Consider the following 19851-nt stretch of genomic DNA (forward strand, 5'->3'; position numbering starts at 1 on the left):
TGTCCCACGTACATTTCAAACTGTTGCTTCTTGACCTGCATATAGGTTTATCAAGAGGCAGGTCAGGTGGTCTGGTATTACCATCTCTTTTAGAATTTTCCACAGTTTATTGTGATCCACACAGACAAAGGCTTTGGCATAGTCAACAAAGCAGAAATAGATGTTTTTCTGGAACTCTCTTGCTTTTTTGATGATCCAGCCAATATTGGCAATTTGATCTCTGGTTCTTCTGCCTTTTCTAAAACCAGCTTGAACATCTGAAGTTCACGGTTCACATATTGCTGAAGCCTGGCTTGGAGAATTTTGAGCATTACTTTACTAGCGTGTGAGATGAGTGCAATTGTGTGGTAGTTTGAGCATTCTTTGGCATTGCCTTTCTTTGGGATTGGAATGAAAACTGACCTTTTCCAGTCCTGTAGCCACTGCTGAGTTTTCCAAATTTGCTGGCATATTGAGTGCAGCACTTTCACAGCATCATCTTCCAGGGTTTGAAATAGCTCAACTAGAATTTCATCACTTGCACTAGCTTTGTTCGTAGTGATGCTTTCTAAGGCCCACTTGACTTCGCATTCCAGGATGTCTGGCTCTAGGTCAGTGATCACACCATCATGATTATCTCGGTCATGAAGATTTTTTTGTACAGTTCTTCTGTGTATTTTTACACCTCTTCTTAATATCTTCTGCTTATGTTAGGTCCATATCATTTCTGTCCTTTACTGTGCCTATCTTTGCATGAAATATTCCCTTGGTATCTCTAATTTTCTTGAAGAATCTCCAGTTTTTTCCATTCTGTTGTTTTCCTCTATTTCTTTGCATTGATCACTGAGGAAGGTTTCTTATCTCTTCTTGGTATTCTTTGGAACTCTGCATTCAGATGCTTATATCTTTCCTTTTCTCCTTTGCTTTTCACTTCTCTTCTTTTCACAGCTATTTGTAAGGCCTCCCAAGGCAACCGTTTTACTTTTTTGCATTTCTTTTCCATGGGGATGGTCTTGATCCCTGTCTCCTGTACAATGTCACGAACCTCCGTCCATAGTTCATCAGGCACTACATTGATCAGATCTAGTCCCTTAAATTTATTTCTCACTTCCACTGTATAATCGAAGGGGATTTGATTTAGATCATACCCTAATGGTCTAATGGTTTTCCTTACTTTCTTCAATTTAAGTCTGAATTTGGCAATAAGGAGTTCATGACCTGAGCCACAGCCAGCTCCTGGTCTTGTTTTTGTTGACTGTATAGAGCTGTTCCATCTTTGGCTTCAAAGAATATAATCAATCTGATTTTGGTGTTGATCATCTGGTGATGTCCATGTGTAGAGTCTTCTCTTGTATTGTTGGAAGAGGCTGTTTGCTATGACCAGTGCGTTTTCTTGGCAAAACTCTATTAGTCTTTGTCCTGCTTCATTCAGTATTCCAAGACCAAATTTGCCTGTTACTCCAGGTGTTTCTTTCCTTCCTACTTTTGCATTCCAGTCCCCTATAATGAAAAAGACATCTTTTTTGGGTGTTAGTTCTAAAAGGTCTTGTAGATCTTCATAGAACCATTCAACTTCAGCTTCTTCAGTGTTACTGGTTGGGGCATAGACTTGGGTTACTGTGATATTGAATGGTTTGCCTTGGAAACGAACAGAGATCATTCTGTCATTTTTGACATTGCATACAAGTACTGCATTTTGGACTCTCTTGTTGACCATGATGGCTACTCCATTTCTTCTAAGGTATTCCTGCCCACAGTAGTAGATATAATGGTCATCTGAGTTCAATTCACCCATTCCAGTCCATTTTAGTTTGTTGATTCCTAGAATGCCGATGTTCACTCTTGCCATCTCCGGCTTGACCACTTCCAATTTGCCTTGATTCATGGACCTGACATTCCAGGTTCCTATGCAATATTGCTCTTTACAGCATGGGACCTTGCTTCTATCACCAGTCACATCCACAGCTGGGTATTGTTTTTGCTTTGGCTGCATCCCTTCATTCTTTCTGGAGTTATTTCTCTACTGATCTCCAGTAGAATATTGGACACCTATCGACCTGGGGAGTTCCTCTTTCAGTATCCTATCATTTTGCCTTTTCATACTGTTAATGGTGTTCTCAAGGCAAGGATACTGAAGTGGTTTGCCATTCCCTTCTGCAGTGGACAACATTCTGTCAAATCTCTCCACCATGACCTGCCCATCTTGGGTGGCCCCACAGGGCATGGCTTAGTTTCATTGAGTTAGACAAGGCTGTGGTCCTAGTGTGATTAGATTGACTAGTTTTCTGTGATTATGGTTTCAGTGTGTCTACCCTCTGATGCCCTCTTGCAACACCTACTGTCTTACTTGGGTTTCTCTTACCTTGGATGTGGGGTATCTCTTCACGGCTGCTCCAGCAAAGCTCAGCTGCTGCTCCTTACCTTGGACGAGGGGTATCTTCTCACTGTCCCCCCTCCTGACCTTGAACGTGGAATAGCTCCTCTAGGCCCTCCTGCACCCACGCAGCCACCACTCCTTGGGCGTGGGGTAGCTCCTCCCGGCCACTGCCCCTGGCCTTGGGTGGGGGGTAGTTCCTCCCGGCCACCACCCCTGACCTTGGACTTGGGGTAGCTCCTCTTGGCCGTGCTTATGTGCCGTCACAGCCGCCCATGCTTGTAAAAAATAATGATAACTTTACACTATCTCAACTCAGCAATTTAGAAGTAGAGAGGAACTTCCTCAATTTCAGTTTTTAAAAAGCAACAAAATCCAACAGCTAACATCATACTTAAAGGTAGAAAAGATAATAGGTTCCCACAAAATCAGAAACAATGAAGGGTGTAACTTTTCAACATTCCTATTCAGTATCATACTAGAAGTCATAACTATTTCAATAAAACAAAAAGATAGAAGTTACATGTTGGAGAGAAATAAACTACCTTTATTCATAGATGACCTGGAAGTCATGTAGATATTTCCACAGAATCAACAGATATTTTTTGAAACAAACAAACAAGTATATCAAGGTTGCAAAATACAAGCTAAATATACAAAAATAAATTCTGTGTATACAAGCAAATAAAAAGGTAATTTGAATTACAAAATAACTTTCACCTACATTATCAACAAAAATTGAAATTCTTATATATGTTTAACAAAATATTTATAGGGTCAACAAGTATAAAAAACCTTGCTAAAAATAAAAAATATATAAATAAATGGAAAGATTTCATGATCATACACTGGAAACTGCTAAGATATCAATTATTCTCAAATTTATCTATTAATATATATTCAACACAATTAAAATTTAAAAAATTAAAATAAAATAAAAATCCCAGCAAGCTTTGTTTTTTTAATTCTGGTTCAGTTCAGTTCAGTCACTCAGTCATGTCAGATTCTTTGCGACCCCATGGACTGAAGCAAACCAGGCCTCCCTGTCCATCAGTAACTCCCACAGTTTACTCAAACTCATGTCCGTTGAGTCAGTGATGCCATCCAACCATCTCATCCTCTGTCATCCCCTCCTTCTCCTGCCTTCAATCTTTCCCAGCATCAGGATCTTTTCCAATGAGTCAGTTCTTTGCATCACATGGCAAAAGTATTGAAGTTTCAGCTTCAACATCAGTCCTTTCAATGAATACTCAGGACTGATTTCCTTTAGAATGGACTGGTTGGATCTCCTTGCAGTCCAAGGGACTCTCAAGAGTCTTCTCTACACCACAGTTCAAAAGCATCAATTCTTTGGTGCTCAGCTTTCTTTATATCTAATCCAACACTCAACATCCATACATGACTACTGGAAAAAACATAGCTTTGACTAGACGGACCTTTGTTGGCAAAGTAATGTCTCTGCTTTTTAATAAGCTGTCTAGGTTTGTCATAACTTTTCTTCCAAGGAGTAAGCATCTTTTAATTTCATGGCTGCAGTCACCATCTGCAGTGATTTTTGAACCCCCCCCCCAAAAAAAAAGTCTATCACTTTTTCCACTGTTTTAGGAGACTTGTCATGGTTTGTACACTCTTTGGCCCAATGTCCAGCCTGTATACAGATTAGACATTTGCCTCCTTCCTTGTCCTTTAGGGATTCGGGCTTTGCCATAGGGTTTCCCTGGAGGGTGGCCAGCATGTGGGCATGCCTTGTCTCTTTCATTTACTCCATTTCCTGGGCTTTGGCCTTCCTCTCATGTCTTCTATTATGAAAGGTATTGGTGGCTGTTTGGACCATCTCAGCTAAAGAGCCATCAAGGTCCTGTTGCTGTAGCTCTTGTAACTTTATCCCGATGTCTGATGCACATCGAGGCAGGAATTTGTCCTTTAAAATCACCTGTCCCTCATAAGAGTCTAAGCCCAGATTGGTAAACTTTTGGAGGGTCTCTTTTAGACTTTCCAGAAAAGCAATGGGGTTCTTGTTGGGCTCCTGAGTTATTTCTGAGACTCAGCACAGTCCCATAACTAATAGGCTTCCTTCTATTTCCATGGGTGTACTTCCTTAGGTGTGAGTCTTTCTGAAGCATATCCTACCCAGTATTGTTGCAACCTGAGAGCCAGGTGTCCCTGGGTCAGGGTACAGATCCCCAGGTAGACTGAGGCATGATAGCCTCCTAGAGATGGAATCTCTGGGCAGGTCGAGGCATGTTGGCCTTCTGAGAATTGGGTCTCTGGGCAGGTCAAGACATGTTGACCTGCTGGAACCACTGGCCTGGCAGATCCCTGAGCAGGTTGAGGTGTGACAACCTTCCAAGGACCAGATCCCTAGGTAGGTTGAGGCAGGTGGACCTCCTGGGACCCCTGGACTGGAGTTTGGCATCCCCAAAGTCTCCAGAGTGACCAGTGCTGGGTAGAATTAAGGAGTTGTAATCTTAACTCATTGCTGGTTTTTCCACAGCAGATAGGAAGAGATACCATGATGTAAAGTAACCCGTTTGTGCGCTGAGACTGAGAACCTGGTGAAACAGCCACAAGTGTTACCCTCTTATTGCTCTGGGGGAATGTAAGTCACTGATTTCTTCCCCTAGTCTTCCATAAGAGCAATTTCGGGTGTTTTCAAAGGTAAACATTTCATTGTCATAGACCCACTTTAGGTAATAACAGAAGTAATGACAAAGGATTAGGTTAACAGGTCCTGTTAGGGGCATTCAGTTCAGTTCAGTTCAGTAGCTAAGTCGTGTCTGACTCTTTGCGACCCCATGAATCACGGCATGCCAGGCCTCCCTGTCCATTACCAACTCCTGGAGTTCACTCAAACTCATATCCATCAAGTTGGTGAAACATCCAGCCATCTCATCCTCTATTGTCTCCTTCTCTTCCTGCTCTCAATCCCTCCCAGCATCAAAGTCTTTTCCAATGAGTCAACTCTTTGCATGAGGTGGCCAAAGTACTGGAGTTTCAGACTCAACATCAGTCATTCAAATGAACACCCGGGACTGATGTCCTTTAGGATGGACTGGTTGGATCTCCTTGCAATCCAAGGGACTCTCAAGAGTCTTCTCCAACACCACAGTTCAAAAGCATCAATTCTTCGGCACTCAGCTTTCTTCACAGTCCAACTCTCACATCCATACGTGACCACAGGAAAAACCATAGCCTTGACTAGATGGACCTTTGTTGGCAAAGTAATGTCTCTGCTTTTGAATATGCTATCTAGGGTAGTCATAACTTACCTTCCAAGGAGTAAGCATCTTTTAATTTCATGGCTGCAATCACCATCGGCATTGATTTTGGAGCCCCCAAAAATAAAGTCTGACACTGTTTCCACTGTTTCCTCATCTATTTTCCATGAAGTGATGGGATTAGATGCCATGAACTTCGTTTTCTGAATGTTGAGCTTTAAGCCAACTTTTTCACTCTCCACTTTCACTTTCAACAAGAGGCTTTTTAGTTCCTCTTCACTTTCTGCCATAAGGGTGGTGTCATCTGCATGTCTGAGGTTATTGATATTTCTCCGAGCAATCTTGATTCCAGCTTGTGCTTCTTCCAGCCCAGCGTTTCTCATGATGTACTCTGCATGTAAGTTAAATAAGCAGGCTGACAATATACAGTCTTGATGTACTCCTTTTCCTATTTGGAACCAGTCTGTTGTTCCATGTCCAGTTCTAACTGTTGCTTCCTAACCTGCATATACGTTTCTCAAGAGGCAGGTCAGGTCGTCTGGTATTGCCATCTCTTTTAGAATTTTCCACAGTTTATTGTGATCCACACAGTCAAAGGCTTTGGCATAGTCAACAAAGCAGAAATAGATGTTTTTCTGGAACTCTCTTGCTTTTGCAATGATCCAGCAGATGTTGGCAATCTGATCTCTGGTTCTTCTGCCTTTTCTAAAACCAGCTTGAACATCTGAAGTTCACGGTTCACATATTGCTGAAGGCTGGCTTGGAGAATTTTGAGCATTACTTTACTAGCGTGTGAGATGAGTGCAATTGTTCGGTAGTTTGAGCATTCTTTGGCATTGCCTTTCTTTGGGATTGGAATGAAAACTGACCTTTTCCAGTCCTGTTCCTACTGCTGAGTTTTAAAAATTTGCTGGTATATTGAGTGTAGCACTTTCACAGCATCATGTTTCAGGATTTGGAATACCTCAACTGGAATTCCATCACTTGCACTAACTTTGTTCATAGTGATGCTTTCTAAGGCCCACTTGACTTCACATTCCAGGATGTCTGGCTGTAGGAGAGTGATCACGCCATCATGATTATCTGGGTCATGAAGTTCTTTTTTGTACAGCTCTTCTGTGTATTCTTACACCTCTTCTTAGTATCTTCTGCTTATGTTAGGTACAATATCTGTCCTATATCAAGCCCATCTTTGCATGGAGACATTTATCCCTTTCATCTTTACATGAAATGTATCTCTAATTTTCTTGAAGAGATCTCTAGTCTTTCCCATTCTATTGTTTTCCTCTATTTCTTTTCATTGATCACTGAGGAAGGCTTTCTTATCTCTCTTTGCTAATCTTTGGAAGTCTGCATTCAGCTGCTTATTATCTTTCCTTTTTCCTTTGCTTTTCGCTTCTCTTCTTTTCACAGCTATTTGTAAGGTCTCCCAAGACAGCCAGTTTTCTTTTTTGCATTTCTTTTCCATGAGTATGGTCTTGATCCCTGTCTCCTGTACAATGTCACGAACCTCCATTCATAGTTCATTGGGCACTCTATCTATCAGATCTAGTCCCTTATCTATTTCTCATTTCCACTGTATAATCATAAGGGATTTGATTTAGGTCATACCTGAATGGTCTAGTGGTTTTCCCTACTTTCTTCAATTTCAGTCTGAATTTGGCAGTAAGGAGTTCATGATCTGAGCCACAGTCAGCTCCTGGTCTTGTTTTTGCTGACTGTATAGAGCTTCTCCATCTTTGACTGCAAAGAATATGATCAATCTGATTTCGGTGTTGACCATCTGGTGATGTCCATGTATAGTCTTCTCTTGTGTTTTAGAAGGGAGTGTTTGCTATGACCAGTGCATTTTCTTTGCAAAACTCTGTGAGACTTTGTCCTGTTTCATTCTGTATTCCAAGGCCAAATTTGCCTGTTACTCCACGTGTTTCTTTCCTTCCTACTTTTGCATTCCAGTCCCCTATAATGAAAAGGACATCTTTTTGGGGTGTTAGTTCTAAAAGGTCTTGTAGGTCTTCATAGAACCATTCAACTTCAGCTTCTTCAGTGATACTGTTTGAGGCATAGGCTTGGATTACTGTGATATTGAATGGTTTCCCTTGGAAACAAATAGAGATCATTCTGTCATTTTGGAGATTGCATCCAAGTACTGCATTTTGGACTCTCTTGTTGACCATGATGGCTACTCCATTTCTTCTGAGGGATTCCTGCCCGCAGTAGTAGATATAATGGTCATCTGAGTTAAATTAACCAATTGCAGTCCATTTAAGTTCGCTGATTCCTAGAATGTCGACTTTCACTCTTGCCATCTCCTGTTTGACCACCTCCAATTTGCCTTGATTCATGAACCTAACTTTCCAGATTTCTATGCAATATTGCTCTTTACAGCATGGGACCTTGCTTCTATCACCAGTCACATCCACAACTGGGTTTTGTTTTTGCTTGGCTCCATACCTTCATATTTTAATAATAATAAGTGGGGCAGATCCATGTTGCCTACAAGGGGGCAGGGTCCTCGTTATAGGAGTTAGTAAATTGCTTTAAGAACAAACTGATAAGAAGCAACAGACCAGATGTTGTATAAAAGTGGAATGTAGATTTGATCTGGGTGTATGTCTGTAACTTTAGGAGAAGGGTCACAAGGGTTTGGGCCCAAACTTTCAGCAGGGCTAAGTCCTAATGTGGCAAACATTTTCCTTGGAATCCCAACTGCCTTGAAGGGATGTCACCAACGGATGGACCTCTAGCAGGCATTGTGTGCCTGTCACCTGCCCTAGTGGGTTCACTGAGAGATGCTGTTGTTGCACATGTTGTAGGAAACATGGAAATGATGGTCTGAATATCTAGAAGGATTGGATAGAAAGAAAAAAGAGAAATCACTCTGTCGTGTCTGACTTTTTGCGACCACATGTACTGTAGCCTACCAGGCTTCTACATTCATGGGATTTTCCAGGCAATAGTACTGAAGTCGGTTGCCATTTCCTTCTCCCAAAGGATTGAATACTATACAGTAATTCCCTCCCAAAGGCCAGCTATTTTCTGCTGTCCTGCCAGAAGATTGTGAAGGCAGCATTGTGGGTCCAGACAGTGCTCAGGAGAAGACCATGAAACAGGAGGGAAGGGGGCAGGACACAACTCTTGAAAGAATAACGCAGCCCAAGGGCATACCATAAACCGATTAAAATCAAATGGGTCCAAGATGACAAGTCAAATTCAACCAAACCTTGATCCTCATCTGCAAGCTAAATGCCAGAGGTGCCAGGACAGTTCCGAGGCACTGTCAAAAGACCAAAGAGTGGGTGGTTCCCCAGTTGTTGGAATGATCCTCCCACTCATTAACATATGAAATCACCCAACTCGGGAAAACTAACCACACCACATTCCATGGCCACCAGTGCAATGGTCCATACCCTGTAAAGTGTGCTTCTCTAAATCCAAACAAATCCACCTCTTACCTGTGGCTTTGTCTCTCACTGAATTTTTAGCAATGAGATATCAGGAGCCTGAGCTTCCTTAGGTCCTAAAACCAGGTTCTGTGCATTTTGCCTGGGCTCAAGTTCCAGTCGGATACAACTGAGTGATTAAGCATAGCACAGAGTCCCTGCCACGTAGGTTTGAGTCCCAATTTTAGGTAAATGGCTTCAAACACAACTTTCATAAATGGAAAGATGATGACCTGCCCAATACTTTGTAAGCAGTGGTATACAGTTGGAAAGGGGAGCTGAAAGACAGGAGGAAAAAGCAGTGAGAAAAACATGCCAAGGAATCCCCTTCACAACCTGCTGGAAAATCTGCTAAATACCTGACCTGTGCTCACAGTTTTCATTGGCATGATCCTTGGCACAAAGAAAATTAAAGACAGAAGAACCCCCACCAGCTTGGGCAACAGCTACTAGAGCGCAAAAATAATGGAGCCTTCAGGACACACTGGGGAGTAGCCTCTCTAGAATCCCTCAGTTGCACCCACTGGCACTCGTCTGTCCATGGGGGTTTCAAAGAAACAAGAAATGAGAGATTGTAAAGAAATTAAGATTGTGTTAGCCATATGTCCTTCCAGCCATAGAAGTGAGAACTTCCTACCCCAACCAGAGATCTCCTGAAATCTGAGACTGAGCCATGTGAGCTTTCTGCTGAATTTGTTTTTGCTGCCCTTATTTCCAACATGGTGGTCTTCTTGTCACTTCCACTGCCCTGGGTTTTCTTCACATTCCACTTTCACTGTGGGAGCTTTGGTTGATTTGGGCTTCTGCTGTGCTTGGCCTCCACAAGGGCAGAGCTGAGGTTGTGGGGGCCGAACCGAGGTTGTTTCAGCCAGGTTAAATCTGAGTCATGGCACCATAGATGTTGGGGGAGTGTATAGTTTCCCTGGTTCTGTCTCCTTGCAGCAAAAATTTGAAGCAAAGGACTAACCAGTGTTATAGCTCAGTTTTATTGGCAAGCAAAAGAAAAATCCTTGAGGCGTGAAGCCAAGCTGGCCCAAAAGACACAAAGAGAAGCCAGGGCCCTGGCTCAGTTTTGGCTTCTCTTTTTATATGTTTTTTTCTTCTCCTCTTGAGCCTGCCCTATGTAAACTGGGCTAGCCAGGAGGGCTGTTTGTTTTACCTGAGGTCCTCACTCTGGTCCTCAGACCTTCCTTTGTTCTGTTTTCACTTCTTTGTCTTTTAGCCACTGCCATTATGGACTTCTTTTTCCTATTCTAACTACCTAACACATCTCTAATATGTCATTTAAGGCTTGTGTTTCCTTATTAATTTTCTGTTTTGATGACCTGTCCATTGGTGTAAGTGGGGTGTTAAAATCCCCTACAATTATTGGGTTACTGTCAATTTCTCCTGTTATGTCTGTTAGTGTCTGTCTTATGTATTGAGGTGCTCCTATGTTGGGTGCATAAATATTTACAGTTGTTATATCTTCCTCTTGAATTGATCCTTTGATCATTATATAGTGTTCTTCCTTAGATCTTACACTATTCTTTATATTAAGGACTGTATTGTCTGACATGAGGATTGCTACTCCAGTTTTCTTTTGATTTTCATTTGTATGTAATATATTTTTCCATCCTCTCACTTTCAGTCTATATGTGTCTTTAGGTCTGAAGTGGGCTTCTTGTAGACAGCGTATACATATGGGTCTTGCTTTTGTGTCCATTCAGTCAGTGTCTTTTGGTTGGAGCATTTAATCCATTTACATTTAAAGTAATTATTGATATATATGTTCTTATTGTCATTTTCTTAATTGTTTGGGATTTGTTTTTGTACATTTGTTCTTCTCTTGTATTTCCTGACTATATAAGTCCTTTTAAAATTTTTTGTAAAGCTGGTTTGGTAGTACTGAATTCTCTTAATTTTTGCTTGTTTGTAAAGTTTTTGATTTCTCCATCAGTTTTGAATGAGATCCTTGCCATGTGGAGTATATCTTAGTGGTAGATTTTCCCCTTTCTGTACTTTAAGTATATCCTGCCATTCCCTTCTGGCCTGCAGAGTTTCTGTTGAAAGATCAACTGTTAAATGTATGGGGTTTCCCTTGTATGTTACTTGTTGCTTTTCCCTTGATGCTTTTAATATTCTTTCTTTGCGTTTAATCTTTGTTACTTTCCTGAGTCAAGAAGATCTGCTGGGGAAGGGATAGGCTACCCACTCCAGTATTCTTGTGCTTCCCTTGTAGCTCAGCTGGTAAAGAATCTGCCTTCAATCAGCTGGTTCCAATCCCAGGGTTGGAAACATCCCCTGAAGAAGAGAAAGGCTACCCACTCCAGTATTCTGGCCTGGAGAATTCCATGGACTGTATAGTCCATGGGGTCACAAAGAGTCAGACATTACTGACTCAGTTTCACTTTTTGTTAGTTTGATTAGTATTTGTCTTGGCATGTTTCTTCTTGAGTTTATCCTGCATGGGAATCTTTGCACTTCTTGGACTTTATTGACTATTTTCTTTCCCATATTGGGGAAATTTTCAATTATAATCTCTTCAAAATATTTTTTAATACATTTTCTTTTTCTCTTTTTCTTCTGGGACCCCTATAATTAGAATGATGGTATGTTTAATATTTTCTTGGAGGTTTCTGAGACTATCCTCATTTTTTTTTTCATTCTTTTTACTTTATCCTGCTCTTCAGCAGTTATTTCCACCATTCCATCTTCCAGCTCACTGATCCATTCTTCTCCCTCAGATATTATGCTATTGATTCCTTCTAGAGTATTTTTAGTTTCAGTAACTGTATTGTTTGTGGAGAAGGAAATGGCAACCCGCTTCAGTATTGCCTAGAGAATCCTGTGGACAGAGGAGCCTGGTGGGCTGTTATCCATAGGGTCGTGCAGAATCAGACACTACTGAAGTGACTTAGCATGCCTGCATTGTCTCTGTTTGTTTTTGCTTTATTTCTTCTAGGTCTTTGTTAAATGTGTTAATTGATTCTTGAGGTCTCTCCATTCTATCTTTGAGGCTTTGGATAATCTTTACTTCCATTACTCTGAATTCTTTGTCAGGTAACTTGCCTATTTCCTCTTCATTTATTTCAACTTGTATGTTTCTAGGTTGTTCCTTCATTTGTGCAGTATTTTTCTGCCTTTGCTGTTTTGTTTTGTTTTTTATTTGTTGTTTTGTTTGTTTGTTTGTTTTTCCTTAACTTATTGGGCTTGATATCTACTTTCCCCAGGCTTCAAGGTTGCATTCTTTCTTTCTTTTGGTTTCTGCCCTCATAAGGTTGGTCCAGTGGTTTGTGTAAGCTTCATATAAGATGTGACTTGTGCCAGCATTCTGGTGGGAGGAGGTTAGTTTTTTTGTTGTTTTTCTTTTTTCTCTGATGGCTAGGTCTGTTTGAGGTGGCAATCTTGTCTGCTGATGATTGGGTTTATATTTTGTCTTGTTTACTGTTTGGATGAGGCATCCTGCACAGGGTGCTGGTATCAGTTGGGTGATGCCAGGTGTTACATACAAGTGGTTGCCTTTATGAGAGTTCCATTAACTGATACTTCCTAGAGTGAGAAGTTCTCTGGTCGTCTAGGGTCTTGGAGCTAGCACTCCCACTCCAAAGCTTCAGCACTTGATCTCTGGCTGGGCAACGGAGATTTCATAGGAGTTTTTTATGGTATTAGATGGGATTAAAATAAATACACAAAAGTGAGAGACAAAAGATGCACCCCAGACAAATGGCAATTACAAAATCAGGCAATAATAGCTAAAATAATGAAATATACACATATACATATACACCAATAGACAAAATCAAAAGAGTCCAAAAACTAAATAAAGAACAATAGATTGACCCAGCAAACAAAAGAAACCAAAAATGATATCTACAGTTAAAAACAAAACTAACTAAAGCACAAAATGGAAAACGAAATTAAAGAAAGATGCCAACTGGTGAATAAACCAATGAAAATAAAACAAACTAACAAACATGGTGAGAAAAAGAAGAAAAGAAAGAATAGAAATGCAAAGTTACATAAAGGTAGATAAAGAAAATTTATATATGTTATAGATTACAACAGGAAAAGAACAAACAGCCATACATATTGCAAAAGTAAGGCTTTTTTCTTTTGTTGGAAAAGCAAACAAAAGGATAAATGTAGGAAAAAATAACAATTATAAATGTAGAAAATTTAAAAATTAAAGTAAAAAAAAAAGAGACAGAATAAAAGAAAAACAGAGAACACCACAAAACCACAACAGGCCCAATGTTGAGGCAGGAGTATATAAAAGAAATAGAAAGTGTGATTTAAAAAAAAATTCTCAAAAGCTTCATTGCGACCCCATGGACTGTAGCCTACCAGGCTCCTCCATCCATGGGATTTTCCAGGCAAGAATACTGGAGTGGGTTGCCATTTCCTTCTACAGGGGATCTTCCTGATCCAGGGATTGAACCCAGGCCTCCCACATTGTAAGCAGATGCTTTTACTGTCTGAGTGACCAGGGAAGTCTAAATAGATTTAATAGTACTAAAAAATCAATAACTACAACAAAGAAGGGGAGAAAAGGTAAAAGGAAAAAGAAAATCCAGAAGCAACTACAGAAAAAGTCAAAATATAAGAATAATAGATATTTTTCTTGAATGTCTGCTGTCAGCATCCTTTCCCTTGCTGCGAGACACAGTCTACCTCATCTCCTAGGATGCCTTCCAACACTGGGCTAGTCTCTGGACCTGCTGTGGAGACAGCTCAGATTCTAATCTGGTCCTACTCCTTGTGTGTGTTCTTGCCGCCAATGTTCACGGTTGTCAGAACTAGTGTGTTTTCTATTGTGGGAACTACCATTGTCGTTTGTATATTCTATAGACAATGGAATACTTGATCATCTAGATTTAATCTGCAGCTTCTCCAACTGGTGGGAAGGTTTTGAGTTCTCTTCCTTAGCCACACCGCCCCTGGGTTCCAACTGTGGTTTTATCTCTACCTCTGCATGTGGGCTTCCCTGATAGCTCAGTTGGTAAAGAATCCACCTGCAATACAGGAGACCCAGGTTCAATTCCTGGGTCTGAAAGATCCGCTGGAGAAGGGATAGGTTACCCACTCCAGTATTCTTGTGCTTCCTTTGTGGCTCAGCTGGTAAAGAATCCACCTGCTGTGTGGGAGACCTGGGTTCAATCCCAGGGATGAGAAGATCACCTGGAGAAGGGAAAGGCTACCCACTTCAGTGTTCTGGCCTAGAGTATTCCTGGACTGTATAGTCCATGTAGGTCACAAAGAGTTGGACATGACTGAGGTACTTTCAGTTCACTGCATGTGAGCCATACACAGGGGTTTGCCCCTGAGTCTGCCCTGGAGGACTTGGGTTTGTCCCAGTGAAGGCCAGGTGTGGAGGTGGCGCAGCTGCTTGTGTCTCAGAGACCCTGGCAGCACCAGGTACTCAGGGGAGGCATCAGCTAGGGCAGCAAGACATATGGCACCCTACAAGGGTATGGCTACCCATTACAGTATTCTTGCCTGGAGAATTCCACAGACAGAGAAATCTGGCAGGCCACAGTCCACAGACTCGCAGAATTGGACATGACTTAAGTGATGCAACATGCATGGATGAAGGACTTTTTCTAGCCTCTGGCAGTTCTGCCCCACTTAGGATCATGCATGGAGGTGGTGCAGTTGCTTGGATCATGGGAATCCTGGCAATGCTGACTAAATGAGAGCACTGGCAGCTATTGTCACAGGAGACATGATGCTACTAGGGCTTTTTCTAACCTGTGGCAGCTCTGCCTGAGTGAGGACTGAGTGCAAAGGTGGTGCAGCTTGGGTCTCAGGGACCCTGGCAGTGCCAAGTGTGCTGGAACACTGACTCCCTCCGCTGCAGGAGGTATGGCCCTATCAGTCTTTTTCTAGCCTCTGGCAGCTGGCAATCAGAGGGGCTCTTTGGCTGATCCACCCATTCAGTCACTTGGAAAACCCACTGGCTGGGGTCCTTCTCTCTTGCTGGGCACTTCAGGCACTTAAAGGGGCCCCTGACTGGAGTTATACTCTGTTGTTCAACACATCAGGCATTTAAAGGGCCAACCTCTCTATTGTTCGGCTTCCAGTGGTCCTGGCATTTGGGGAGAGAGAGGCTGCGGTGATGGCTTCATGACTGTCAGGTTTTCCTTCACAGGCATTTCCCACCACAATCTCCTCCCTCACATCCCCTCAGGACACTTCCCTGCAGTCAACAGCAGATCTTGTTCTGGGATTGCTCCACTATCCCTACACTCAAGCTTCCAGTCACTGTGCCTTCTAGGGGACCCACGTCCCTGTCCGAGGTACATATGGCTGTGGCAAGGATTGTCTGTGTGATTCTTATTCCATTTAGACTGTCACAGAGCAGCTGCTCCACCCTCTCTGCCTCAAATGTTTCCTCTGTCCCAAACAATTGCCCCAATGTGGGGATCAGTTCCTTGCTTCAGTTTCCTCACCCACCAAGGGCAGATCCAGTCCTACCAATTTTTCTCTTTTCCCCCCTACTTCCTTCATCCTACCGAGTTTTGTGTGGTTATATATATTCTTTTCCAGTGGTCAGGTACTTCTGCCCTCTCCTAGATGGTGTTCTGCAAGCTCTTCTGTGTCCATAGGTGTATTCCTGATGTATCCGTGGAGAAAGATATATTACACGTCCACTTCTCTGCCATCTTGTTCTCCTTCCCGCTATGGTTTTGATTTACATTTTCCTAAAGACTAATGATACTGAACACATTTTCAAGTGCTATGTAGCCATTTATTTATCTTCTATGAAGCAATGTGTATGCAAGATCTTTGGCCAGATTTTAATTGGGTTGTTTAAGAGTTCTAAATATATTTTAGATGCCAAACCATTCTCAGAAATATTATTTGCAAATATTTATACCATGCTACAGATGAATTTTTAACTTTTTTGATATTGCCCTTTGATGAACTTTTTTTTTTTTTTTTTTAAGGAAATTCAAAGTACTCTTTTTGCTTCTGTTTCTTGTATTTGGGTATCATAGTTAACACTCAATTGCAAAGTCCAAAGTCAAAAAAAATGTTGAAAACATTTTTTCAACATTTTCAACATGAAAACATGTTGAAAACTCCCATGTTTTCCTTTAGGACTTTTATACTTTTAACTTTTACACTTATATGTTTGATCTGTTCTGATCAATTAATTTTTGTATATATGTGACATAGGAAAACTCATTGTATTGAATATGGATATCCAGTTGTCCTAACACAAGTTGTTTAAAAGGCTGTTCTTTCTCCATTAAATGGTCTTGGCACATTTGTTTAGAATCAATTGGCAGTAGATATAATGATTAATTTCTGGCATATTGATTCTATTCTACTGGTCTATATGTCTAGCCTTATACCAGAATCAAACTATTTAGACCACTGTAGCATTGTAGTATGTTTTGAAATCAGGAAAAGTGAGTTCTCCAACTCTCTTATCTTTTGAGATTTTCTTGGCAACCTGGGGTTCCTTGAAATTCTATGTGCTATCAAACATTTTTGTAGAGACCAACAATCAAATTCTAAAGTGTATCTGAAAAGTTAAAAGACCTTGGGTAACTAATACACTAGTGAACAGGAAAGACAATGTTGAAGACTCAGCTGTCTGAGATCTACTGTATTACTATTACTATTTGAGGCTTACTACAAAGCTAATCACGACAATTTGGTGTCAGGGAAAAAACAGACATGTAGAATAACAGAACTAAATAGAAATCCCAGAAATAGACCCATCTATAGACAAATGATCTTTGAAAAGGAGGAAAAACTATTTTAATGGAAAAGATAATATTTCAAAAAATATTGCTGCAATAATTAGACATTACTATGAAAAAATAGAGCTTCCCTGGTGGCTGAGATGGTAAAGCATCTGTCTACAATGCAGGAGACCCAGGTTCAATCCCTGGGTTGGGAAGATCCCCTGGAGAAGGAAATGGCAGCCCACTCCAGGACTACTGCCTGGAAAATCCCATGGATGGAGGAGCCTGGTAGTCTACAGTCCATGGGGTCACAAAGAGTTGGACATGACTGAGCGACTTCACTTTCATGAAAAAATACCTACACACAGGTCTTATGATTTTCACATAAATTAATTCAAAACACTTATACATAAAATGCAAAATCACAAAACCTTTTTTGAACTTATTATTTTGCATTGTGGTATAGCTGATTAACAATCTTGCATGTTTCAGGTAAACAGTGAAGGGACTCAGCTATGATATACACTTATCCATTCTCCCCTGAAATCCTCTCCTATCCAGGCTATCACAAAGCATTGAGCAGAGTTCCATATGGTATAAAACTGGTCCTTGTTTGCCGGAGTCCAGCTCTGGCAGCCAGGGAATCAGCCTGAAGCAGTGAGCGGTGTAGGAGGACAATGATGTAGTCTCTGACTCATAGTACGGAACTACATGTTTATTTCAAGCTTCCGGTTCTCTTTTATACTTTGACAAAAGCATTAGGTCAGAGGTTTGATGTTTTTAGTTTCCCCCACCCAGATTTACTGTACTTAACTTGTGATTAAGTACATGTATTCTTCTCCTCATGTGAAGAGTTGATTCATTGCAAAAGACTCTGATGCTGGGAGGGATTTGGGGCAAGAGGAGAAGGGGATGAGAGGATGAGATGGCTGGATGGCATCACTGACTCGATGGACGTGAGTCTGAGTGAACTCCGGGAGTTGGTGATGGACAGGGAGGCCTGGCATGCTGCGATTCATGGGGTCGCAAAGAGTCGGACATGACTGAGCAACTGATCTGATCTGATCTGAACTTGTGATTACATTGTAACTCATGCTACATTCCTCAGTTTATTTCTTATCTTTCTAAATCCTGTTTGCCCCTAGCATCTTAAGATCACTATCTCCTAAAAAGGCTACTAGCTATTCTTAATTATTCCTAAACCCTAAACTCAGCAATCTTCTTTTGCCAAAATCATATCTCTCAGAAACAGGTCTCAGATAACAATCCTTCCCATGGCCTCAAGCTACAGCCTACATGCTCATCCTGGGACATTCTTTGTAAGGATCCTTGAACAAATGTTAATGGTTATTTTATAGATTATTTTCTGAGCACAACTGTAGAAGGGTTTGTGCTTTCTCGTGCTTCTCTCAAGCACCTTAACATTCTTTCCAGCCAACTCAACTGAAGAAAGGAAAGAACAAATCAGAATCACAAGGCACAACTCCTTTATCCCAGGGCCATGACTGCGAGATGAGGAGAGGGTGTTGGGGCTGTGCCTCCATTTTGTCAGTAATGCCTAACGCAGCTCCCAACACTTGTTGATATCCATATTAAATATGGCAGTGCATACATGACCATCCCAAACTCTCTAATTATACCTTCCCCCCAGCAACCATAAGATCATATTCTACATTTGTGAGTCTCTTTCTGTTTTTTAAGTAAGTTTATTAGGGTCATTTGTTTTTGGATTACACATATAAGGAAAGTCATACAATATTTCTCCTTGTCTGACGTAATTCACTCAGTATGGCACTCTCTAGGGCCATTCATGTTGCTGCAAATGGCATTATTTCATTCTTTTTAATGGCTGATTAATATTCCATTGTATATATCCCACAAGATTTGTATCCATCCCTGTGTTGTTGGACATTTAGGCTCTTTCCATGTCATGGCTATTGTAAACATTGCTGCAATTAACACAGTGGTCCTTTTAGAACATGTTTTCTCTCAAAATATGCCTAGGAGTGGGATTGCAGGGTCATATCATAGCCCTATTTTTCTATTTTTAGTTTTTTAAGGGAGCTCCATACTGTTCTCCATAGTGGCTGTATCAATTTACATTCCTACCAAGAGAGTAGAAGGGTTCCCATCTTCCATGCTGTCTGCAGCATTTATTGTTTGTGAATTTTTTTTTTTTTTAATAATAACCATTCTTACTGCTGTGAGGTGATATTTCACTTTAGTTTTGATTTGCATTTCTCTAATAAATAGTGATGATGAACACATTTTCATGTGTCTCTTGTCCATCTGTATGTTTTGTTTGGATAAATGTCTATTTACATGGTCTGCCCACTTGTTGAGTGGGTTGCTTTAATGCTGTTAAGCATCATAAGCTGTTCATCAGTTTTGGAAACTAATCCCTTATTAGTCTCATCACTTGAAAATATTTTCTCCCAGTTGGTGTGTCTTCTTTTCATATTGTTTATTGTTTCCTTTGTGGTGCAAAAGTTTTTCAAGTAGGTCTCACTTTTTATTTTTACTTTTATTTCCATTAGTCTGATTGTTCTTGTTATTCAGTCACTTAATTGTGTCCAACTCTTTGTGACCACATGGACTGCAGCACATCAGACTTCCTTGTCCTTCAGTATCTAATGGAATTTACTCAAACTCATATCCATTGAGTTGGTGATGCCATCCAACTATCTCATCCTCTGTTATCCTCTTCTCCTCCTGCCATCAGTCTTTCTCAGCATCAGAGTCCTTTCCAATGAGACAGCTCTTCACATCAGATGGCCAAAGTATTGGAGCTTTGACTTCAGCAACAGTCCTTCCAATGAGAATTCAGGACTGATTTCCTTCAGGATTGACTTGTTTGATCTCCCTGAAGTCCAAGGGACTCTCAAGAGTCTTCTCCAACACCACAGTTCAAAAGTATCAATTCTTCAGCACTCAACTTTCTTTATGGTCCAACTCTCACATCCATACATGACTACTGGAAAAACCATAGCTTTGACTGGATGGACCTTTGTCAGCAAAGTAATGTCTCTGCTTTTTAATACAATATCTAGGTTGGTCATGGGCTTCCCTGAGAGCTCAGCTGGTAAAGAGTCTGCCTGCAATATGGGAAAAAGAAAGAAAGAAAGAAAAAGAAAGTGAAGTTGCTCAGTCGTGTCCAA

At 41.0% G+C, this 19851-nt stretch overlaps 1 non-coding gene across 1 annotated transcript; it reads left to right on the forward strand.

Annotated features, from left to right (window-relative positions):
- Positions 1 to 16836: 16836 nt before the first annotated feature.
- TRNAC-ACA (transfer RNA cysteine (anticodon ACA)) lies at positions 16837 to 16908 on the forward strand. The gene has a single exon. It is a non-coding gene; the product is annotated as a tRNA-Cys (tRNA).
- The last annotated feature ends 2943 nt before the right edge of the window (positions 16909 to 19851 follow it).

This window comes from Bos taurus, chromosome 2 (genome assembly GCF_002263795.3).
Source record: "Bos taurus isolate L1 Dominette 01449 registration number 42190680 breed Hereford chromosome 2, ARS-UCD2.0, whole genome shotgun sequence".
NCBI classification, from domain to species: Eukaryota; Metazoa; Chordata; class Mammalia; order Artiodactyla; family Bovidae; genus Bos; species Bos taurus.